Source organism: Columba livia, chromosome 5, assembly GCF_036013475.1.
Source record: "Columba livia isolate bColLiv1 breed racing homer chromosome 5, bColLiv1.pat.W.v2, whole genome shotgun sequence".
Lineage (NCBI taxonomy): Eukaryota > Metazoa > Chordata > Aves > Columbiformes > Columbidae > Columba > Columba livia.
The window spans coordinates 46,318,634-46,344,848 of NC_088606.1; the positions used below are offsets into that span (position 1 = coordinate 46,318,634).

The 26,215-nt window shown below is 36.4% G+C and overlaps 1 protein-coding gene across 47 annotated transcripts in view; it reads left to right on the forward strand.

The window, feature by feature from the left end:
• LRRC4C (leucine rich repeat containing 4C) overlaps positions 1-26,215 on the forward strand; it is a 611,011-nt gene that overhangs the window by 542,183 nt on the left and 42,613 nt on the right. Inside the window, exon 1 of one of the 47 annotated variants that reach the window (XM_065064824.1) lies at positions 2,758-2,862. The exons of the other annotated variants lie outside the window; for them this stretch is intronic. The gene's annotated coding sequence lies outside the window, so the exon portion shown is untranslated. Of the gene's footprint in view, positions 1-2,757; positions 2,863-26,215 lie in introns of those variants that run through there. 47 annotated transcript variants of the gene reach the window in all.

A 26,215-nucleotide genomic window follows, 5' to 3' on the forward strand; every position in this document is an offset into this window, starting at 1 on the left:
AAGGGCTAGTGTCAGGAGGATGGAGCCAGGCTCTACTCAGTGACAACCAATGATAGGACAAGGGGTAATGGGTTCAAACTGGAACATAGGAGGTTCCACTTAAATTTGAGAAGAATCTTCTTCTCAGTGAGGGTGACAGAACACTGGAACAGGCTGCCCAGGGAGGTTGTGGAGTCTCCTACTCTGGAGGCATTCAAAACCTGCCTGGACGCCTTCCTGTGTAACCTCATCTGGGTGTTCCTGCTCCAGCAGGGGGATTGGACTAGATGATCTTTCGAGGTCTGTTCCAATCCCTAACATTCTGTGATTCTGTGATTCTGCGGTACTTTTAATATTAATCCCTTGCTAATCTGCCTCAGCGTGATTGCAACACACCAGAAATGACCATTAGATTCAGTGCTGTACTTTTTGTTGGTAGCACAATATATCTGCTGCTGTAGAGGCTTTTTGCCTTTTTTGTCTTTGTCCCTTAGTGGTGCCACTCTTTTGGCTGTTTAATGGTTACTTTGCTATTGAACTCCACAGGGGAACATATCCCCAAACATTTCTCTAACCTCATGCAGAGAAATCTGAGAGCTCTTCTCCCTGTGTTCCCAGCAGGAGCTTCCTGCTTGCTTTTTATGTTTCAGCTACTACACACAAATACTTAGGTTTGACTCCTTTGGTAAAAGCTAACCTAATGAGCTATCACAGAGAGCAGCTAATGGCTGTGCAGCCTCATCCTCTTTCCTATATAATTTTTCTTATCTGCTTGTGAAGTCTTTCTGCACCGTGTGATTAATTTTGCTAATCTCAGACTTTTAAATTAATCCTTAATTATTACATTTGACTATTACACTGAGTATTTGAGATCTGCATGGCCTTGTGCTGTCCTTACATTTTTATGTCAGTGTATTTAAATATGGCACTGTAACTTATTAGTTTATGAAAGACTACTGCAAATTTACTTACACACAGGTTATTCTGTAACATGCTATTGTCCTGTGGAACTACTGTCTTGTTTCCCGAGACATCACATATTTGGGGAACCCAAAAACATATTGGGTCAAACCCACTGAGGGATATAGACCTAAAATACATGCTTAAATTCTTTCTCAGCATCTCTCTGGAGCTGCTGCCAAACTTGCTTCATCACAAATGCTCTTGCTGATATTGCTCATCACAGTAAATGATTCCCATCAGAAATTCTAAGCTGTTTCCAGTGCTGCAAGAGATCTATCAATATCAGAGTGTGGCCTCAGTGTGATGAAATAAAATGCGGTATAGTCACTGATTTTTTTCAAGTTTGTAGCAGGGTAAAATTTGATACTTACATGTTATGACTATGATGTGATACAAGCTGTTAAGTGACTCTTTCAGCCATGCAGTGTTTGCCTTCAGCTTTCTAGAGAATAGAAGGGATTTTCCTTCTGTTTTACTGCCTGATTTCTGTCAGTTTGTTCAGTTACATAATATGTTTAAATAACAAATTAATTTGACAATTAATTTCTTCTATTACAATCCATATGATATGGAAGGTGTTCAGATATAACTTTGAGGGAACAGAAGAAAACCCCAAGAAAACCAGAAAGAAACAGGAAGCCTTAGACCAAAGACAACTCCTGTAAGACATTGTATAATGCCACTCCAACACATCTCTCATCTTTGGATAAGAGTTCATGTGCTGTTCCATTATATAGCTAATTTTTATGAGCCCAAGAGCATTCACAGAAGTTTTTTTGTACCACTTCAAGTAATAAGAACACCTGATACCATGACAGTCTATGTAATCTTATGTTTATTTTCAAGTTATGAGGCTTTTGAGTAATCAGTGCTATCTAAAATTCAGACCTCTAGTTTACTGCTGCATTCCATAACTTCTTGTGTCTGAAGGCTCAGATATTTGGCATAATATATATGTAAGAAACCAGGAATGTAGTGTTCCGGATTGGTTTGAATTAATCTTACCATATGCATTTCATTATCTCTTGTCATAGTGGCCTTTATACTCTGAGCTCATAAAGCACCTAGACTTGTATTTAATTGACAAGTTAATCAGTAGTACTGCTTTATTCATGATTCTCACATGCAAAAGAGCTGGCCATGAGGAAGCTAGAGCCTTTAAGAAAAATGAGGAGAAAATAAGAGGTAATATTAAAAATACTGTCTTTTGCCTTTCTTCTTGTGGGTGAAAGAAGAAAAACTAATATGGAGACTGCTTGATTTGGTACGGGTGGCTTAATGGCAGACTGCTTTAATATACATCTTCTTAAAGCATAGGGTTCTGAAAAGGAACTATGGGGATGGTGACCAGTTATGTGGACAGTACTTCAGAGAAGCGAGTGATCAATGGTGAATATCCAGAATTGGGGAAGACTGCAAGTATAAGAAAACAAGATATACATCTATACTGTTTCTTAAAGAGCTCTGAGAAAATCTAGGTTTAGACATTTGGAATTTTAAAATTTTAACTGCTTGCTTAAATGATCTATGCAGTGTGGGTGATTCAATTATATTGCTGCAAGCATAGCTACAGCAAAAATATGTGCTGTAGATAAGTATTTAAAATTACAGTAGGGCATACAAGAAACCTGACAAGTTGTGAAAATTTGATCTGTATCACATCTTGCATGATATTCTAAGAAGTATGGTAAAAGGAAACAGGACTAATCCTAATGAAACATGACCTCTCCACTGTGCCAAACTACTATAAACTGAATCTGACTGGCTGCTGCACCGCTGACATTTTCTAATCCAATTTAATGGATTCCAGCACTTGCCCAGCCAGCTGTTGAAACCTCCCATTGATTGCAACCTATGTCATCTTTCCATCTGCCTGTTTTGCATTTGAATTATCATCTCCTCCTCATTTTGCCTCTTCAGGTAGGTATCTGGCAAATGTCTACTACCAAAATAATCCCAATATTGTATGTAATTTCCTGTAATGATTCTATGCCACCTCCAGTTCACATTAGACTCTTGTCTCAGTTAATAACTAAATCACACTTCACGTATAAAACTTATTATTTACTCTCCATTTTTTTCTAAACTACTTCTGCTCAGTAGTCCTCACTGAATTTTGATTCTTTATTTCACTTTCTTTTAAATCTGTGATGGTCAAAATCCGTTCTCCATGTACAAAACATACATTTTTCCTTGCTATATTCCTCATAAAAGAAAGTTGAAGTCTCAGCTTCTACTTCTTAAGAGAAATGAGATACCCAAGTTTTAATTTACCGTTGTTTTATATTGCACACTCCTGGATATATCACTTAATACAGAATCACAGAATCAACTGAGTTGGAAAAGACCTCAGAGATATCAAGTTCAAACCTTGGTCCAACTCCATTCCATTTACTAGATCATGGCACTAAGTGCCATGTCCAATCTCAGTCTAAAAACCTCCAGGGACGGCGAGTCCACCACCTCCCTGGGCAGGCCATTCCAATGCCTGATCACTCTCTCCATAAAGAATTTCTTTCTAATATCCAGCCTAAATTTCCCCTGGCAGAGTTTAAGCCCATGCCCCCTTGTCCTATTGCTAACTGCCTGGGAGAAGAGACCAATCTCCACCTGGCTATAACTTCCCTTCAGGTAGTTATAGAGAGTGATGAGGTCACCTCTAAGCCTCCTCTTCTCTAGACTAAACAACTCCAGCTCCCTCAGCCTCTCCCCTTAGGTCTTGTGTTCAAGTCCCTTCACCAGTCTTGTTGCTCTTCTCTGGACCTGCTCCAGCACTTCAGTATCTTTCCCGAACTGAGCGGCCCAGAACTGAACACAATACTCCAGGTGTGGCCTCACCCATGCAGAGTATAGAGGAAGGATCACTTCCCTTGTCCTGCTGACCATGCTATTTTTGATACAGGACAGGATACCATTGGTCTTCTTGCCCACCTGGCCACACTGTTGGCTCATGTTTCCTGTCAATTAGTACCTCCAGGTCCCTTTCTGTCTGACTGCTCTCCAGCCACTCTGTGCCCAGCCTGGAGCGCTGCAGGGGGTTGTTGTGGCCAAAGTGCAGGACCCAGCACTTGGCCTTGAAATGAATAGTGAGACATTTAATTTACTGAATTATTGTGATCTATTAATGAATCCTTTGAAAAATCCTTTGAAGTTCTCATTTGTAAGGTGCTTTATAAATACGTAATATTCATAGCAATACACTTTTTTTGAGTTTCAGTCTAATATGATCCAGATCTAGGACTTCTGTTTTGTTTTATTCTCCCCACAAATAGTGCTTAATTTTGCGGGTCATAAATAAGTTATTTCATATCCTAGTTCTACCTCTAAGTATTTATTGTTTCTTGTGCATACCTGTATCAAAGAGAATTTTCAAAATTCATTATTCACATTCCATATGAACCACAGGGGTCTCTAATTAAAAAGTAAGCCTCTTGAAAAATGCAGATTATTTTCCTTTCAACCTTATCTGCTCTTTAGAAGCATGCGGTGCAAATATGCTGTTTATAGGTGAGGCATACTTCCTGGAATGAAAGTCTTAAATGAGCCAAAACGTGTGGAAGATTGTTTATTAATACTGTTTGGTACCATTAAATATTTCAAAGAGGGTACCAAAATCCCAACTTACTTTTTGACCTTAGCTTCATGCTTTTCGGTAGGGAAAAAAAATCTTATAACACAAGTGCTCTATTTTTTGCCATTGGCTCTGAAACACAACTAAATCTAGGGAAACCATCTAAAACAGTGCAGAATACAAAATTGTGACAGACACTACTGAAGAACATTTAAATCCAATTGTAGTGTAGTTGATGTAATCTGATTTCCAGCAGGTTCCTGAATGCGAAGGCATCATTCCTATTACTTAAATGTCATGAAGGAAGAACTATCCATTTCAATTTCCTTTCTATTATAAAATCTACTCCAGTTTTGTATGTAACAAAAATCTAGCCTCATAATGTAACTAAATATCATGTATAAATAAAAGCATGATTGTATTAAGTGCTTGTAAGATCAGGACCCAGGAATGGTGTGCTCCTCCTGTTTTACAGCAAAATACTCAATTTTAGTTATATCTCATTTATATTTTTAGCCTGCCTTGATTTCAAATTATTCCATTAGAACAATCACAAGAATGAAGATGGAGAATTTAACAGCTAAAGTGGCTTTTCAGGAAGTTGTACAAGTTATTGGCATCATTCACAATTTGAGTGGCACCATTGTATCTAATGTATTGTAAGATGACTAACTTTATTACAGCTGAAATATTAGCTGTAGGAGGGGCAACCAACTGGGGCTATAGTTCTCTACAAAATTGTTGCTTAATCATTTCTATTTATCAGTGAAGAAAGGAAGTTATTTGAATTTAAGGAATAAAATGGGGAAAATATTAATAGATTGTCAGAGAAGAAGGCTTGTAACACTATAGTAAGAATTACTCTGCACATTTTTCATTCTCCTTTACAAATAATGGGAACACAGCATTTACAAACTTTAATTAAATCCTTGTTAATCCACTGACAGTTAACATTTTTAACCTTGCTGTAATGAAAAGCTCTGTAGTAGTATATCTTTTATAGAATTAGAAACTCTCTCCTTATCTTGAAAATGAAAAAAAAAAAAAAGAACACAACCTTTTTTCCATATTTATACTGAACTTATAGTAGTATCTCAAGTATTCAGGTGTTTACTTATCCAATAATCTAAATCACTGAGATAAGTTTATATCATGATCAAAAGAATTATTAAATCATGAAGTCTAAAATTTAAGAAACATTTTGTAAAATATGAGAAACAATTTTCAAATCTAACTTTTTATCCTTTAGTTATAAAGTTTGCACTCACAAATGGCTACTTGCAGGTGTAATGCAGGTTTATAGCAGGAATATAATTATTTATTTTTCACATGATAGTTTCTCATGTTGTTGCTACCTTGGTTGTTGAGAGAATATGTGATATTACAGTTTAGAATATTTTTCTCAGTTTCCTGTAATTAGGGAAGCAAAAAATGAAAGAATAATAAGAGATTGATTTTGTTTTGTCTAAGAACTGTTGAGTTTCTGATTTCTCAAAGGACTGATATAACAACATCTGAAATGGGCACCAAGGACTGAACCTACGCATAGACATCTGTTTTGAAAATTCTGGCCCTAGTTAATTTTGTGAAGGTGCATAGGGATTGAGAGACAGTAGATTTACTGTAGCCTGAATCTTGATCTATTACATTTCTTTCTTCTAATACCTCTACATTAAACACAACTACTGTGCAAAGGAATTTTTAAATGAAAAATTGCTGGTGAAGAGATAATATATATTTAAAAAAACAGAGAGCATGAGGAAATGTCATGCAAGCAGTAGTGTAATTCCTAAGCCTTTTTGCTCTTTTTTTTGTTATTCTCTATAGTTAAATATTAATAGTGTCAGTGCCAGTTAAGCAAAGTCATTCATGTCATCTCACTAACCTACACGGGATTAAATAAGAATGAACTTCAGCTTTTTAAGTGAGCAGGAGATAAAAATGCAGCATGGCACAGAAATGATTGAATTTGTGAACAGTGTTTGTGCAATTCTTGCTAATTTACAAGGGCGACTCAGTGGCTGGGATTCCTTGGGGGCTGTACACTTGGCCACTGAAACTGAGTCAATGTTTGAATTATTTTACTTTTATAGCGGTTTATAAAAATTGTAAGTAAATAGATGTTTTCATAATTAATACAGTCACTGCAAATCATGCAAGGATAATTTGCTTTTAGAAAGGACAGAAAACAGGGTTCTCATTTGGCTGGGTATCTTGCACTGTGTTACTGTGTTAGAACTATGATTGCTGGATTAAGATGAGCAATTGCTCACTGATCTGGATAAACCTACTCCCTTTTTAGTAGGTAATGCATCTCCTATGGAGAAAATAAAGTGAGCTGCAAGTTAGAGATCTGAATTCTTCTCTCTACTTTGCCACTGCTGTGTCTGTGTCCAAGGCATTCCACCTTTCCCTGCTTCAGTTCCCCTTGGCTAGAAACAGGAGAGGCAATGACCACTCTCAAAAGAACATCCTTTATTTAATTTTCAAGACACACATAACTTACACATTGTAAGTTCTATTTCTACCCTACAAGAACTCCTATATTTCAAAATATGATTGTTAATGTTTTGCTGCAGTGCCAACATTTCAGCAGAAGAGTATAAAGGGATGTTGCTTTGTGCCTGTATTTGTACTCTTCCTGTGTATTTACAAAGGGGAACAGGCTGCTAGATATTTGCCATGTTAACACAATAAATAATTTCACTCAGTTGTTGTAAAATCTAACAAAGCTGGAATTTTGAGGCTGGATGTCTCTTTGTGACAGGAAGGAAGGTGACATTCTGGAAAAGGCGTAGAGTGTGAGCAAGAGACAAATCTGTTCCTGCCTCCTTGATTTCCTGCCTGTTTCTGAAAGTCTAGCCAAAGTCAAATAAAAAATCCTTTTTAATTTTTGTGAATAATGACATTTTTGCTAAACCATTGGATTCAGTAAAACTGCTCAGGCTCCATCATTGCTAGTAGTCACCCTTGTGTCTATACTAACTTTTTTTTTTTTTTTTAAATTCTTATTCTACATAAGATAAGACATAGATGGCACATTTACAGAGTACTCAAGGATTTAAATGTCTTAATCTTGCAAGCTTCTGGATAGCAAAATATTATATAAATTGTAATTCTAAAAACCTCTAGGGAGATGTAAACCCCCAAATGGCAATCCCTTTTCATTGAAATTAGGAAAATATATTTTTGTCTTGGGCTTCTTTCTAATGAGCTCTTGAGATTTTTAACATTACAAAAGAGGAACCTGGAATGAGCAAAGTTGGCAGTTGCCTAAAGAGTATTCCAGTGAAGACAGAGAAAAAGCAATGCTTCCTCCGTCTCATTTATAGATATCAAAACATTAGACAGTGAAGCCTTTAGATCTTTGTAGATTTGCCAGATGAAGCTCCTTCCTCAAATCTGTGTCCTTGACTTCATCCAGTGAACTCTGAAAACACTAGCTCTGCTAAACTTTTGGAACAGCAGGCAACTTCTGTCCCTGAACTAATGCTTGTTTTTGCTACGATTATTATATTATAGATTTAAAGAAAGTCTGCAAGAATTTTTTGAAGTCTTTTTACACATACCTGTTAAGATATGTTTTTTTTTGGGGGGGGGGGTTGGTTTGTTTTGTTTGTTTGTTTGTTTTTTATTTATTTATTTTTTATTTTTTTTTAAACTTTAGACAGCTATTCAGTTCATTTCCTTGTAAAAATAACTCAAAACTAAATAACTGAAATGACTGCTGGGAATTGAATAGCACTAATGATTAATTGCCTGCTGCCTCTGAAACTGCAAGTCAGATATTAAATTTCTTTGATAACATAACTTGAATTTCATATTTTAGTTCATACACACATGCATGCTTATATTACTATATATGTATGCATTTTTCCTGCCATACACGTGAACTTTCCTTGGAAACTTTTGTTGAATGCTGAAACAATTTCAATTAAAGGAATAATGTTTTAATTTCTTTTGGAGTAGCAGTCTCTGGAGCATATGAAATGACACTGAATTTGATAAGAGATTCAGATCCAGTGGCTAGATATTTCCACAATAGTTGAAATTCAGAGTATATTGGTCATTTTTAGCGAGCTCGTAGTAAATACATTGAACTAATCTCAGAAAGAAGTTGGTTTGGAATCAGTTGATGCTTCCCATAAGAAAGAATTACCATGTTTGTGAACATTATTAAAGCTAGAGTCTCTGAGGTCTGGCTTGAATGCAAAGTCTATGTTAAAACGTAGGGTTTTACTTTTTATTCCCTCCTATCCTTGTCTCCTATTCTATTCACCTTGAAGTGAATTTCATTAGATCGTTACTTTGGAACCTACTTTCATTTAGTTCAAATTTATAAAACCATATTATCTATATCAGTTTTCTGTTTAAAAGGCACAGTGTGAGATCCATCCTACTTAGAATTATGAAAATACTTTCATATGAATTATTACCAGATATCTCTACTGTACCCAGACAAATGGATGTAAATCACATCTCTGACAGAAGATATATCCCTCTATCAGGGGTTATTGCTACATATCTGTCATAGTAATTAGAAGTTTGCAAACATTCAACCAATTAGTGGATACATGGCAAGCTGTGTGTGAACAGCATTAGGGGTTAATTCCTTCCATTTTGGAGATGCTACTCTATCAAATAAGGGGGAAACTCTGCTGGGCTTCAGGGCAGTCTACACTGTAGCAATGTACATTTAGTCACTAACCAAGAGTGACACCAGGCAGAACCATGCCTTAGAGTTTTTATCCACATCATTAAACAACTGGAGTTTTGCCCAGAAGTTAGAACAGAAGACTGATGCCAGTGACTTTGGGTCATAGTTGTGTTCCTGATTTATTGCATGGTATTAAACAAATAATCTTGCATCTGTCCTCACTTTTAGGGTGCATTTTGGGGTAGGATTCTTTCAGCATTACCATCATGATTTGGAATTCCAGATGTTACTGCAATATATGTAATAACTGTAATAAAAATAATGTTGCTCACCTTTGCATAAGAAACATTTGAATGCAAAGTATATATTATCCTTTGTTGAATATGTTAGTCTAGAATAGGTAAGACCAACCTGTTATTGTTCAGATAGATCTAAGCATATGCTACCTCTGGCTCCAACCCATGTTATCAATCATAGACTGTTAAATCTGTTTTCAAATGATAGCCGCTGTCTTTGTCTTGCTATTTGAGTATGGAAAAGGTTCTATTCATGCGGGTAATACAGTAGCTTCACTGCTTTCTTATTTTCTTTTAGATGAGTCATAGGCATTAGCAGATGCTTTAAGTCAGCTGTTTGTTTGTATTTTCAGAATGAAGATAGGCCTTAATGAAAAAAAAGTGCTACTGGCTGTAGATTTAAGAGACCATAAGGCAGTTTTGCATATTCCTTGTTGCAGTTGATTGCTTTTAAACAACGGACACAAGGGATATTTTTAAAAAAATACTAGAGATACATCAGATCTGTATGTCTGACTTTGACTATGGAACCATGAAGAAGAGCATTTACTTAGATAATTCATCCTAGATTTTACAGTAACCTCATATGTGCTGAGTCAACACTGTAGGAGCTGAGCAAGCTTGGCAAGAGCAGCCATGTGAAACAGAACTTATTGCTAAGATGCAGGCATTCCGAAACCGTGGTCTTATATATCCAGGGCAATGTAAGATACATAGCCAATTCTCTCTGCTAGGCTCCTTTGAAAACCTTAGCTTTAATGTAATTAAGCTACATAGTAAGCTCCAGTGGCCCTGACGGCTTAAGTCACATGCACCTAGCTGACATTTTCACTGTGTTTCTGCATTATGTCTCTACTTTGATCAGGCCCAGATACATTTAATTAGTAGGTTCTTTGATCAATTAGATAATGAACCCTAAAGTCACCTTCTTATTTAGATGTGCTCTGAACAACAATTTTAATCTTAGTGACAGTTCCTCAGGAAAGAAAAAGGAAAAAACCCCAATATAATTAAGATGTGAGTGCACAAAAATGTCTATGTGATTTCAACACAAAACTAAAAATAATTTGAACTCTAAAACACAGAAGACATAGAGTTCAGTAGATGTAAACTCTGAGGTTTTCAATTTAGTTATTATTTGTTTATATCTAGGCCTGTAATGAATAGGAGAGATATTTGAAAGCATTTGATGTTGCATCATCTTTGCTCCTACTTCATTGATTTCTCTGGCACCAGAATTACGCTAATTCTGAGTAGAAAGTAAATGTTGTTTAGTGCCTGTGTGGTACTGTCTTAAAATGTTCCTAAATCTCTAATGAATAGCAGTAGGTAAAAAATAGCTGCAGTCACTAAATCAAGGATTCGAACACTAAGATCATTCCCCTCCTGGAATCTAAATTTTGGACAAATACGTAAACAAGGATCAAAGAAAATATCTTGTCAGCTGTTTAAATTTAAAAGGTGGAAACTTAATGCAGAAGGGGTGGGAATGAAAAATAGGGACTTGCATGTGTGGACACCATGCACAGGTGCATATAAGTGCACACATTCATATATGTGTGTGTAGCATTCTCACGTCAAATATTTCTGTTCATTGTGGTTTTTTGTCATGAAGGTTAGCTTTAAAACATGTTTTGTGGAGAAACAAATCCACTCTTTTCTATTTGTTTTCTTATTTTACTGTGTAACATTGATAGAATGTCAGCTGTTCAACAACAGAAAAATTGTTTCTTTCTACACTAGCGTTGAATAGTGTGGAATCTTATTATTACTTGGATAGTTTGTACTACAGTAGTGTATGATGTATTGTCTGGTAGAGTTACACTGGAGACATTTGATAGAGGCTTTTTTACAGGCTCCTAGACCACCTGTAGAATTGTTTATGATTTTTCTCTGTTATTGGAATACATCTCCACAGACTCAACAAATGTGTCTATACTACTTTAATTTAGATAGATTTCTTGAGGTGTGGGTTTATTAAAAACAAAACAAAACAAAACAAAACAAAACAAATCAAAACAAAACTAACAAAAAAAACCCAAACTGGATTAGTTAACTGGAAATTATTCATATAACTAGCTGATACCAGCAACATTAAAACATCCTACTCATTATGTGGATAATCCAGTTTGGACAGGGTTAATTATGTTTTCTTGACTCCACCACTATCAAGTATTTAAGAGTTCTGTCTTGAACATTATTCACACTCTCTGGAATGTGTTCTCCATTTTCTTTTTGTACTTTACTCATGCACTTCTTTTCAGATTACGTTTCAAATTCATGCAGATATGCAAAATCAAAAAGGTAAACCTCCTCATATCTAACAAAGTCAGGTATGTATTAGCTCTTTCCATTTTCTTCTCAACACACTGTCCTTTTTCTTTTCACTAGGAGGTCTCTCACTTGGGAAGATCAGTTGTGCTGGGAGGATTAGACTGAATATTAGAAAAAAATTCTTCACGAAAACAGTTGTCAGGTGCCCAAGGAAGTGGTGGAGTCACCATTCCTGGAGGTGTTTAAAAGGTGTTTAGATTAGGTTCTTAGGGACATGGTTTAGTACTAGAGTTAGGTTAGCTTATGGTTCGACTTGATGATCCTGAGGGTCTCTTTCAACTGGAATGATTCTATGATTTTATGATTCTATGATGTAAGGTTATCCAGGTAACTGCTTTTATCATGATGGATGCCTCTGTTACAATAAGAATGGTGATACATGTTCAGTACTGTCCCAGAATTGTCCATGCTGGTATTCTGTTTCTAGCAGGAATTACATGAACACACCAAGGAGCTAGACATGATCAACCATTTTTTTCTTCCCTAGCTAGGTACTCTTCATTCTCTGACTTTACAGCTCAGTTGAATTTCTGACCCTGAAGTAGATTTATATTTAATAACTCTTATTGGATTGCACTTCCAAATACTTGTCCAGCATCCACTTGTTTAACAACATGCTTACTGAAAAATTATTTCCTTTTATGTCCTGATAAGTTCACTTTTTACTTTCTAATGCTTGTATAGAGAGAAGCAGCAAAAACTGCTCAATTCTTATTAATTGTTTCAATATCACATGTTGTTTTATATACTTCCATTATTTTGCCCTCCTCTGTTTCTTTTACAGAACTGTAGTCCATTTTGTCATGTCCCACAGAGGATCTGTTCTATGTCTTTCAAAATCTCAGCTACTGTTCTGTAAAATTTCTTCAGTTCCACTATATCCTTTCTAAAATGTGGTACAATGTTCAAGAAGTAGGATTGCCAAGCATTTAAAGAGGGAATGGCAATGCTTTTGTTTTCTAATAATGTTTTGTTTCCCTAATAATTCCTGATATGAATGTGCTTTTTTGCTTGCTATGAAATTGTCTTCATATAGTTATCCGTTATAGCTTCACAATTCTTCTCAGCACAGCTTTTCACCTGCATTACAGAATGCATTTATCTGCATTATCTTTAACCTCCTGCAGACCATCCCATTCTTCCTACATGTGCCCATCCCATTATGCAGTAAAACTGGCTGGATGCTGAAACTCATTACTGCACAAATAAAAAATAAGAGCAAAAAATATTAGACACAGAATGAAGTTCACAAATTCCACATGACCTACGAAGTCTGAGATATTGTTTCAAGCAAACCTAAGTGAGGAAGAAAAAAAAATAATGATTGCTGAGATGCTGAGGAAACTAACATTCCTTCTTATATAAGCCTTGGTGCACAGATGGGCAAGAAGAAACTCTTGGAGAATCAGCTTTAGCCAGCTTCAAAGGTACATACGCCAGAGCTGCTAGGCCCCTCACTCTGCATCAGGAAGAAGGATGGTCTTAGATATTGCCTCTAAATGGGGCTGACATGGTTTCCGGACTTCCTGCTCCACTGGAAGCCCTGACAAATTTGTCTTATTGCCAAGGATTTTGTGAAAAAAACAATGTATTGTAAAATTCTTGACCAGTCTTATTATTCAGCCCACTAAGCATAAAATCAAATCTAGGAGGTGGCCATTAACTCTCAGGGAAGCCTGGTTTTATTTTATTAAAAATAGCAAAAGTGCAGAGGATATTTACACATGGACTGTAGCTGCTTCTGCAGCAAATGTCAGTCTAGAAATCTGGCCGGTTTTCATTTCAAAGTACAGAAAGCATCATGACAAACTGCAAGACAGTAATATAATTTGACACCTAAAAACAATATATCATTGTAAATTCGTAAGAATTGTCAATACCAGCACAATGACTCACCGAGACAGGTAACTCATTATCATGACCTAAATATAAAGGAAGTAGGAATGGCTGTCTTAAAGAAGGAAGATTAAGGAAGGCATCCTGAGGGAGGAAAATTACCTGTAGCTAAATTTGAGGAGGTCTTTATAGAAACATTAATATTTTCAAATGTTAAGCTACTTTGTTATTTTTCATGCAATAATAAAGCCTAACCACAGGAAAGGCATGAATTTTGGACTCTGTGTTGTGTGAAGACAATCCTGGGAAACACGCCTGCTTACACAGTGTTACTAATAATAGTGTAAAATATTAAAGATGACAGAATATTTATAGCTAGTGCATGTGCTCTTTGCAATCTGCATTTTCTCCACCTTAGACAATGCATAAATACCAATCAGGTTTTGTTTCTGCAGTTCATGCACGAAAAAAAAAGCTTCTACTTGTGATGATAACACTGCAGAAAATGTTAAAATATAAAGAAGGTAAGGTGAAAAACAGACAAATAATCTCTTGGGCTTCAGTTAAATTTTCTTTTGACAGCACATTCTTTTAATGTTCTTCAATAGAAAATATAGGTATCTAAACAGTGTGAAATTTAAATACATGTCCAGTGGCTTTGATAATCCCATTAAGATTAACATCACTCTTCATAATCTTTCTAATAAATAAAAATTAGTACTTGTTTGTGTGTAAGAAATAAAAATTTAAACTGAAATGAAAACAAGTGATTAAAAATGGTTTGCCTTTGAGCTCAAAAGAAAGGAAACTAACAGATACAAAAATAATTTTGTTAATAATTTCTATATATTAATACATTTTTGAATTATTAAATCCTATTTATATATACCATCATTGAAACACAACATGCATGCTATGTTCAGGCACTTAAGCTTGCATTCTGGGGGTTAACTTTCTTTATAACAATTAATAGAATAGCATTTGGGAGCTGGGCATTGATTTTAATGAAATCAGCTGGCCAGGGTAAGTGTAAATTTGTTGAAATGCAAAGTAGCTTAGAAAATATAGACCCGGACTTTGCCAGCTGCAGTCTTAGAGAATTTTGTTTCAGTTTTCTGCAATTCTTGTGTATCATATTTTGCTGAATATTTCTGGTTCTATTTAAAGGGTATTGTTGATGCAAATAAAGTTGCAATGTATTTGCGCGTGCTTTACCTATATGCATATACAAACTTATTTTTAAGTTTGGTGCAGAATGAAATGCTATAGATTTATTATTGGTCTATAGTCACAAGACTTGGAATTACATTTTCCTCAACAGCTTTAGAACATGCCTTATTCTCTAATTACTCTTTTTGCAAAAGATGGCCATGCTCAGAGTTTCTCTTACTGCTTTGTTCCACATTACTCTCTGCCCACTTCTGGGGTATGAATAGCTATCAGTGTGTGATTTTTCTCTCATATCCAGCCAAGGGAGGTCTCTACTGTGCACAGCAATGTGTTGGCAATTTAAAAGAATCCTTCCCTGCAGGAAGCGATAACAGTAAAAATTATTAAAATAAAACCTAAAATGTCACCTTAGACTCATGAAATTCCATCATCAGGCAACACAGAGTTGACACTTCTGTGAGACCCTTTAAAACTCAGATTAAAAAGAGAAAATTAAACTTGAAATGAGAGGAAACAAAACCAGCTCTCTTTTCCATGGCAAGAGTTGAGTACAGTATGTTGTTTATTCTCAGACAAGCTGATCTCACAGACCTTAAGTCAGCATAAAGAAAAGCTAACATGGCTGTAGACAGCTGGCAATGTTATCTATTGTTGGAGTGAAAAAATGCACATATTGACTTGAGAGAGAAGAATTGTAGATTGATTTTAATTTCAACTGAGGAGCTTCATTTTTCAGATTGTAATGAACTAGTGCATTCATCATCTTAAAAAATGAAATATTCATCTGTCTTGGAGCTAGCTGATCTGTAGCTTCACTTGTATGTCCACTTATATGCAGGGAAACAGTTAAGGAACTGCCTTACTAGCTCGACCTAGGGATTATTCTCATCCATTTCCTCATCCCTGAGAGTAGGCAGTACAGAGCACTTCAGTGGAAAGTGTAGGATTCCTGCACAGATGGCAGTTATAAAATAACCTGTGCATAAGGGAGCTCTAAATTAATCTAATTATCTATATAAATGCAGGATTTTGTAGCTTTGTAGTCCAATTCAGTAAAGGTGTGAGTTTAAACCACTTCAGACATTAACAATACTAACACACACACCCTGACCCCCACATTTAAATCTAGGTAAGCCTCTACCCCTTGTGGTACCTGTTAGTGATGAATAAGAAAGATCAGCTGCTTTTTTGGGAAGCGCATCAGTGCTTATAGAGGTTCTTTGGTTTTAGTGAAGCACAGATGTGAGAGCACAGCACTGGGGAATTGGTTCTGTGAGCTGCATCTTTCCTGAATAGGGAGTTTTAAGTCTCCTATAGGGGCATTGCTCCATTACTTAACACTATATTTGACTGCACCATACTGCAAAAAAATATATTTTTATAACCTTTAGGCTGAATCCTGAAGTTGGCATCTTCAGCTGCTTTTAGGATCAAGTAGAAATGAGAACTTAACTCAGTCACTGCACACTCCAGCATTTCTCTCTCAGCTGCTCAGCTGCCTGTGAGAGTTTAGATGTAATTTTGCCTTGGGCATGGAGCCAGTCCCTGCAACAGTAAGAGAAGTGATTGTTCAGGGCTGCTCTTTTACTTCTTTTCATCACTGCTGAGTGTTGTTTTACTTTCCTCATTTCAGAAAGAAACCGATCATCCAGTGTGTGGGCTGTCAGCAGCTCCCTCGTTCTCTCATTTTTTTCTGGTACAGCCTGGCAGGGACTGCCAGCTATCCACAGTGTTTCTCCACTCTGGCTGCTCTGTCCCAGCTGCCCAGCCCCCCTCGCCTCCAGTGCATACCCATAAATTTCACCCAGCAGACATGCCATTGCACACAGTGTGATCAGTGAGGCCACAGCTGTGGTTAGAGAGGTCGAGCAGTCTGCTGCCTGCAAGGAGAGGTTTTACCATCTTCAATCAGGTCACACAACCATGAAGTCCAATATCTTACTTTAAGAAATGAGCAATACCTGATGTTTCAAATTAAGATGAAAGCACCTAACAATATAACTGGAGAGCTGTGTGAGGCAGAAGAAGAAAGTTTATTTTACTGTCTCTGCATGCTCACGAAATGAAAGCGCAGTTACTTCTAGTACAGACCATAGAGCCATGAGTACCTTCTGTGTCTGGAGTTGGCCTTAGGAACACATAATAATGACAGACTGTTTTAACTGGTCTGAGAAAAAAACATGGTGAAAGCCAAAGAGGACATGTACAACTTGTACTTGGTGAAAATATATTTTCTATCTTTTTATCTGAATTTACAGACAGGTTGGAATTGCCCTTGCTGAGCTAACAAAACTCATTTAATTACACAATGCTCAAGCTAGCGCACTGTACTGTTAATGTTGTTTCATTAAATTTTATTGCTTATTGCAGGGCCACTGGTATGGAACATTGTGTGTTCAGATAAAGCTCCTCTGAAGCACCAATTTGTTGAAATAGTGGAACCCTGATAAGGATGTACAAATTAAGATACCTTTAACGGATTATAAAAGCACTGTCCGTCTACAACTTTTCTTAGAAACTCATAGTGATTTCTGTGTTCTACTGATTACTTGATTTTTAATGACTGTGATAATTTTGATTGAATTGTATATGCTCATGATGATCATAAGACTAAGATGTTCTCTGTTAACATAATTTGATTTTCAGGGTTTCAGAAGTACCAAAATCATAGGTGTCAGATTTTTAGATTGAGTCTCTGATAATGCAGAGTTTCAGGAGGTTCTCTCAATGCATGCTGAATTCCAGCCTCAGGAAGCTGTACATGTTTGTTATGTTGCTGACTATCTTTTCAAATGAAAAACTAAATCCAGAACCAATAGTATTTTGTGGACATAAGGATATCAGTTGTGACATGAGAATTGTGTTTAAAAAAAAAAAAAACAGGTCTTCAACAAAGTAGATTTTCTGAGTGATTCAGTCTTAGAAAACTGAGGATGAATTTTAGATAGGCTATACAAATTTTGTACTTTTGTTGGTAGACTTGTTTCTCACAGAATCACAGAATTACTAGGGTTGGAATGGACCTCTGGAGATGATGTAGTCCAACCCACCAGCTAAAGCAAGTTCACCTGGAATAGATTGCACAGGAATGTGTCCACGCAGATTTTGAATGTCTCCAGAGAAGGAGACTCCACAAACTCTCTGGGCAGCCTGTTCCAGTGCTCTGGCATCCTCAAAGTAAAGGTGTTTTTTCCTCATATTCAGATGGAACCTCCTGTCCCTCAGTCTCTGCCCGCTGCCCCTCATCCTGTCATTGGGCACCACTGAAAGGAGTCTGGTCCCATCTTCTTGAGATTCACTCTTGAGATACTTATGAACATTGATAAGATCCCCTCTCAGCCTTCTTTTCTCAGGCTGAACAGACCCAGCTCTCTCAGTCTCTCCTCATAAGAAAGATGCTCCAGACCCCTAATCATATTTGTGCCTCTCCGCTGGAGAGCTGTTCAGTCTCAATGTTGTTCAGTCTAAAGGATGAACAAGAATCGAAAAATTTCTTCAGCCACTGTAATGAAAACATTGAGCTAGCAACTTAGGTTTTTTTAAATGTGAACGTTTTCTTCATATAGGAATGTATATTTTCCAGTTCCACAAGACATAATTGAAGGAGATTTTGGTTGATTCTGGGCACCAGAATGGAATTCCCTCATATTTGTTTCTGGCCCAATACAGACACCACTGATGAGGAGAATGCTTTTTCAGTTCACTGTGCAGAGATTATCTTCATTTCAGTAAAGGCAAGTCTTGGCCCCTAACTTAAGAAAAGGTATTGCAGATGTTCTGCAGAGGTAAGATCTTTGAAATGTCTCCTTGGGTACATGCAGTTCCCTGCATTTGCATGTAGCAGCAGAGCATAATTAGATCTCAAATTAATGGAATATGTGAATACCCTCAAACAAGGCTAGGCTACGGTGAATGAGTAGGTGAGTTAATTTCCTCTTTTGAAAACTTAATTCCAGTCCCTACCTCATTTTTAAGCATGTCTGTGAAATATGTTTGTTTTTCAAGTTTATACATATAGATATCCATCTCTCAACTAACAACAGAATAGAGAGTCAGGCTACCACCCTTGGCAGGATGAAATAGCATTTGTAAATGTCATTATTTGTCTGGAACCCCACACTGCAAACAAGTATCTGAGGAACTGGTCTCAGCAGCTTAAAGGCATGATTATTCTATGAAATAGAAAATGATAACAAAGACACTCATCTTCACATTTCATTGCCTCTTCCCAGAAGCAATTCTGTTTCATTTGCATGGCACAATATTGAGGTTGTTGAATCCTAGTCTCTCAGGACTATCTCAAAGGATGGGTAATAGTTTCAGAACTTCTGTGCAAACATCCATTGCACACTATAATTCTGCACTTTCTCAGTTTTGTCATTTTTCTTATTTCTATCTGGAGTGCAACACTAGCAAGAACTTGAAAAGGGATGAAACTAAATTAGAGATAGAGGACATCACAACATGGTTCTTTTTCTAACTTAGAAATAGATGATCTATCTATTACTCGACTGAGCCAAATATAAGAAGACTTTAAAAACTCCAAGAAAATAATAAAAACCAATGCAATAACAAGCAAATGGCGAAATATGCTGTCTCTCTAAGACTCTAAGTATCTATGCTTATGTGTAATTGACCCACAAGGAAATACGTATGAGTGAGATAGGATTGTGATGTAGTTTTAACAGGGATGGAAATAATAGAGATTTTATAAAAATTGAACAGAACTACATCTCTTTTCTTCTGAAAACATATGGAGTATAATGAACCTCTTGTGGAAAGTGTTTTTCTAATGATTTTACTGGGGCCAGAATTTCCTCCTCAGAACCTAATTAGAAATTATTTATTTTAGATAGTGGTTTGAGGTTATCTTGTAGGATGGATAAAACTTTCTTTTAAGGTCTGTAGAAATTAAGTTCTTTAGATTTTTATCCTCAGGCTCTGCAAAACGTATTTCCAGGCTTCTGAATAGTTTATTATAATCAAAACCACTGTGTACATTTCAGTGTATTGCATAACAGGATATTGTTCAGTAAATTCTATTGGCAGTGGTTTTGTAAAGGCAGGGGGAGATGATGAAAAAATAGAAGAATAATAATAAGAAGGCAACTTAAAAAGAAAACATGGATTTTTTTTGTTTTCTGGCAAACCCTCTACCTTTTGCATTATATACCTATTTACCCCTTAAGTTATAGATATATCAGATGGTCAGTGGAATAATTAACCATAAATCAAGGATTCTACTTCATTCATAATTACAAAAGAGCATTTTTCATGTTTAGTTTGCTGGATTGCAACCTTTTCAGTTGCTTTCTTGCACCACATGAGACATGGTACTAATGAACCAGATACTGTTGTAGTAATTTACTGGGATGAGATGCCTTTTTTTTTTGCTTGTTTCAATCTCACTTTTTATAGAAAAGACTATATAACTCTGTGATCTTGAGTCAGGAAGCTACTCTGCTGAGTTTCAAGATCAAATGAGCTTCAGCTCAGACTGAGTAATGACCCCCCCAGCATGTTTCAACAGCAGGGTGTAAATTTTAATCTTCAGTATTGCAGCACAAAAGTTCTTCTGCACATAATAACCCCATTATTTGTGGCACGGGACTATTATCTTCACCTAAGATTTGCCACTAGTGCCAAATGTCGCACACACAATTCAGCTTTTCTGTGTGTAAACAAGTGTTAGGGTAAATAATCCCTAAACTGCTTACAAAAGCCAAGTTTTAGTCCCATTTTTCCATAACATGTTTAAGTTTAAATTGTCAAGATTGGTCTTTCACATTGCTCCAGTACAACAGGTATCTGATGCTACATGTAGGCAAGTGTAGGAAAAACAAAAACCTTGGAAGAGTGACTTGTTTGGACAAACACCATTTTCATGTCCAGAAAACCTAGAATTCTACCCTTTAAAGTGAGTATGAATAATTTTCTTCCTACTCCAATATTTTGAGTTATACTGTGAACTATATCAAAATTGCGTTTAGATGCATTTTGAACAATAAACTTCAGGTCTTCAGTCAGCTATAGGATAATTTTTGAAGTGCAATCCCTCGTGAAAGCCTTTTTGTAGTTTTTAGATTTTGCAATCAGCTGCTTTGAGTAAAAGAAATTATTCTAATAGTTCATACTTGTCTTTTTATGACTAAGAAAGGAATCAAACATCAAAGATTATGGGTACTGTTTTCTAATACAGTTCTGATAGTTTTACACACTGTGTTCTAACTCAGCTGAAGTGCTGTCAGGCCTCATTAAGATCAAACATTTAAGATAAATGGAAGGCTGTGATCTTCTACAGTATACATTGTTAACTTGTGTTTTAAGATGGATCTGTAACTTTAAGCAGAAAGGAGAGATTTCTGCATATTGCATAAGATAATATGATATTGGTAAAGGGTATGGCGTTTGCCTGAAGGGACAAGTCGCAAACAGCAATATAATAGAAACTTGTAGAAGCAATAATCCCAATTTCTCTTTTGAAATCCTCTGAATCGCTTCATTGGTCAATGGCACAAGTTATGCTTGGGGGAGCTGACTGGGCAAATAGAGACGTTAAAGTGATTCATTTGATTTCTAAAATTCAAAAGTTTAGTACCTGATCACGAAAGTAAACCTGAGGTGGATTTAATACTAACAAGAAGACAACACACTGGTTAGACAAAAACAAACAAACACTTGAACTTGGGACCTTTAAGTATTGATCCTGAATTTGTTACTTACTTACAGTATAGCTTTGGCAAGTCTTAATTCATGAGGAGAGGACTGAAAAATGGAATTAAAATACTTATACTCTGCACCCTTTAACATCTTCACTCCAGAGAGAAGACTTTCATGCATACCAAACACTGAATTCCTCAAAACCATCATCTGCACCCCCAAGAAACGTCCCGTTGTTTATTTCTTGTGGGAGAAATTCAACAGTTATTGTATAGGACTGAGATACAAAAAGTTGTAGAGGATTTTTTTGACCCTGTTGTTGATTGAGTTCAAACATTTGAGAAATACTGCCTTAAATACAATATTCGTAAGAATATAATAATTAATTACCACACATATTAGAAAACAAATCTTAATTCTTGTTCATTAACAATGAACAAAGAGAGGTAGTATCCCCTATGTTGTTGATGTCTTAAGTGTAAGTCTATTAACCCTCAGTTGTCTGCGTAAGATCAGGGATCTGAGAAACTAAGTGGATGCAGTGAACCAGATCATGTGCAAGCGGAAATAAACTGATTTATACAAGCTGTGGATCTGGCCTGTGAATTTTATATTTGGCAGTAAACACAATTACAACACAGTCAGGACTTTCTACAGGTGTTCTTCATGCTATAGGGCACTGGCTCAGCATCTATTACTGTAACTTTGTGTTGAATGACCTGATCTTCATGCACCAAATTTAAATGGAAACTTCTCATTAAAAGAACATTCCCAGATAGCAAAGTTTAGTGTGCATTCAGAAAAGAGGACTTCTTTCTCAGGGAGATGGAGAGTCAGGTCACTTTAGTTGAAGCATGAAGTCTAGATCTTTTAATTTCATTCATCATATTGATGATTGTGCCACCATGTAACGAGCAGAGTTGCATGGCCGATGACCTTGATAAGGCACAAGGTCTTCACAATGCCACACCCTGGGGTAGATTTGCTAGTTCATACTCATGCATGAGAGAACAAAAGACTGAATGCCCAAACTAATCAGTAGGAAGCCCTTTGGAGTTTGTGTCCAGATATAAACCCTGTGTTCACAATATATATAGAGAAATTAAGTGAAAGTGTTATTTTTGGAAATTTAATCAGCCATTATACCTTGCAGTATGCAACATACATGTATGCAGTATACAACAAACCTGTGTTCAGAATCCTTGAATCAATCAAGTCATGAGAATGAGAATTTCAAGAAGAAGACAGTAGCAGCCCTACACCAACTCTCAGATCTGCATTGCCTGTTCAGCAGCCACTAATGAAATTATTCCTCTCACTCCCTAACATGTCCTTACTTTGCCTTTCAGTAAAAAGTGGGAGATAAGAAATAGCAGTGAAAAGCAATTGAACATGGTCTAATAAGTGCCATTTTCACTCTTAAGTACTGCTTGTTAAATTTCATTTTGAAAAATGAAGCTGTGTTTAGTATAAATGTGAATGATCCTGGTGAGAAGAAAAGCACCCAAACCATTAAAATAAAAAAGTCTGTTCTTTTTGCTGCTGTATAATTTTGAAATGACTTAGCAATTTGTAGTACACAAGGGAAGAAAAAAGAATTGCTGACAATTTGGAAGACAGACAGCAAGTAAATGAAAATTTAAAAGGAGGATTTAGTATTCTTTAAGAAACAAAAATGAAGTTTGTAATTTCCTGACAAACCCTTAGTTAAATTGAAAAGTGTTTTGCCATGCTACTTTTATACATTACAGAGAAACTATTAAGGCTGTTTTTCTGACTACCATATACTGCGGTCTTGCAGCTTACATTGCTGGGCTGCTTCGTGGAGCAGCAGAAAATTGCATCCCCCTGTCCCCCAGAGTTGTAAAGAATTATAAGAGCTTTGCTATCTTGTTCTTGTGGTTACTCATAGAGAGGACTTTAAATCCCAGTATTTGCCACTGAGCATTAATTTGTTGTTTTGTGTAAGAAATAAGCAGCAGTTGCTGAAGACAGTCTGAACTTCAGATACTGAATGTTTATAGATCCTGACAAACGATGACCAATGTCTTGCAGTGTTTGCTTTCAAGAAGAGGTAAGATAATTCATGGCTAACTCTTTCCCAAGTAGTCACTCATGCCCTAGCTCACTCAGGACAAATGTCAGAGACTATCTAGCACGTACTTCTGCAAATACTGATAGATTATCAGTATGCATGTTACTGTTGACTAAAAGATGTGGACTACCACTCTGCTCAAATTGGATACCTAGCTTTCCATCTGTCCTGAAAGCAATTAATTTTATCTGCACAACAATACAGAGAGTTACAAGAAGCTATTTTAACAATTCCATAAAAGCAGATTTTTCCTCTAAGCCAGTCATACAGTTGTTCTCTAGTGTTGTTCTGACAGAAATACAGATCTCTAACATGATACAACTGAATGAGAAATCCACTCCACTTGGAGTCAAGCCCTCTTTCCAAAATGCACTTTCTAAAACCGTAGGGAAGTTTACCATAATGTTGTATGTCAAATTTGAGCATAGATATATACCTCATGTTTCTAAAGTTTGCATTTAATTTCAGCTAAAGATAACAATCTTCAATATTTCTTGATATAACATTGTATACTGTAAAAACACCTGCTATGTTTCTCTCTACAAATAGCTAGATTTCTGTGGAAAGTGAGGTAATTCTGACATATCTATGTTTGTTAATGTAGGATTTAAAGCTCACAGGGAAACTTCTAGATAAAAGTCAGTATGTAACTGTAAGCTATTACCATTTATTAGTCAATGTAAAACTTCCTAAATCCCATGGACACCAGATGTAACACTTTATAAATGTTGGAGATCATCATTCACTGTGGGGTATGACTGCTTTTTAAATTTCATAGCTACAGTTGCAACCCTAAATGCAACCTATATGCAGTCCTTTAGGACGAGAGGACATGGCCTCAAGTTGCACCAGGAAAGATTCAGGTTGGACATTAGGAGACATTTGCTCATGGAGATGGTTGTGCTTCACAACCATGGTTGTGAAACAGGCTGCCCAGGGAAGTGGTGTAGTCACCATCCCTGGAGGTGTTTAAAGGACATGTAGGTGAGGCTCTTAGGGACATGGTTTAGTGCCAGAGTTATGTTATGGTTGGACTCAATGATCTTGAGGGTCTCTTCCATCCGAAACAATTCTATGATTCTCTGATATTTCATGGCACTAGGAAGAAAAAAAAAAAAAAAAGAAAAATTAGAGAGATAACTTATTATTTGGAAAAATGAAAGTTTATTTTTTTAAGAACCAAAATTAAATCTCTTCCTAATGTATGATTACCATTCTTTCAGAATTTCAACCATCAGAAGAGGGATCTTTATTACAGAGTTGAAACAGAAGCATTTGACTTATCGTTATCAGTTGAAGCCTATTTTATAAAAGCTGCATTTTCATAGCAATTGGCTATCTGAACCTCTTTATATACCTCAAGAATGGATCAACCTGGTTTACAGGGTAACAAGGAATCACAAACTTCAGCTGGAATAAAAGTCGTTATGGTTTCATTGACTTGAATGGAGCAATGCCAGTTTATCCCATTTGAGAAATAGACTAAATTTGGCCAATTTCTGTAGAATTACAGAGAAAAATATTACCTTCACACTTCTGGAATGGAAAGAATTATAAAGAAAATATGCCACAGGAATGTACTATGTGTATGACTTTTTACCTTTTTTTTTTTTTTTTCCCTCCTCAGAGCCATAGAGGACATCACATTTAAAAAAAAAAAAAAAAAAAAGTTGTTTTTTTCCTCTCATTCCCTGCCCGATAGTGGTAGCTTAGGTTTAGATCTATGGCTGCAGTATTAGAGGAAGTTCTTAAATTTCCGCATGTTCCTTATGTCTGATATCCAGCAGCTCTCCTGTCTTCCATGAAGTCCTTCTGAGATTTAGATCCCAGTCCAGAAATCAGGTCTAGTAAAGGAGATATCTGTGTGAAGAATGTGAGACATAACCCACTGTAGCCTTCTCTGTTTCTGGCTTCTGTTATTTTCCCAAGACGTTTGAACCAAGCTTTTAAAATAATTCTTGTGGATTAAGGTCAGATGTTGACAACCAATTACTTGGTAATAGCTGTCATTAGGCATACTTGCATAAGTGGATATAGCTAGAAATATCACACAAATAGCAAAATATACTCTACAATTAATTATTTAAGATTCCAGACTAAACATTCCACTATGTGATGTAGATATGTAAAGCAGAGCAGTGCTATGGATATTTATGCAATACATTGTCGGTATTTACATTCAACATTAGTACTTACATTTATCATCTTTCTTAGCAGCCCACAACCACATGGAACTGGTGTAAAATAATCTTGTAAGAGAATGTCTGATGATACCAGAAGTTTTCATCAGCATACTTCATGGGAGAGTTGCTTTATCAATGTCCACTTGAAGTACTTACATGGCCCCTGTTAACAACTGCAGACTTAACGTACTTATCCTCATGCATTATTCTGGGGTAGAGAGCATAGGTAAGAATCCAGGAAAAAGTTCTTAGCAGAGAGATCTGGACACATTAGCACTTTTATCATTTGACTATATTATTGATGTGCTCAGGTTGGAGGATACTGAGTGCACCCTCAGTAACTTTGCAGACGACACCTAATTGGGTTAGAGTGTTGATCTGCTGGAGTGTAGGAAGGCTATACAGAGGGATCTGGACCGGCTTCATTGTTGGGCCGAGGCCAATTGCATGAGGTTTAACAAGGCCAAGTGC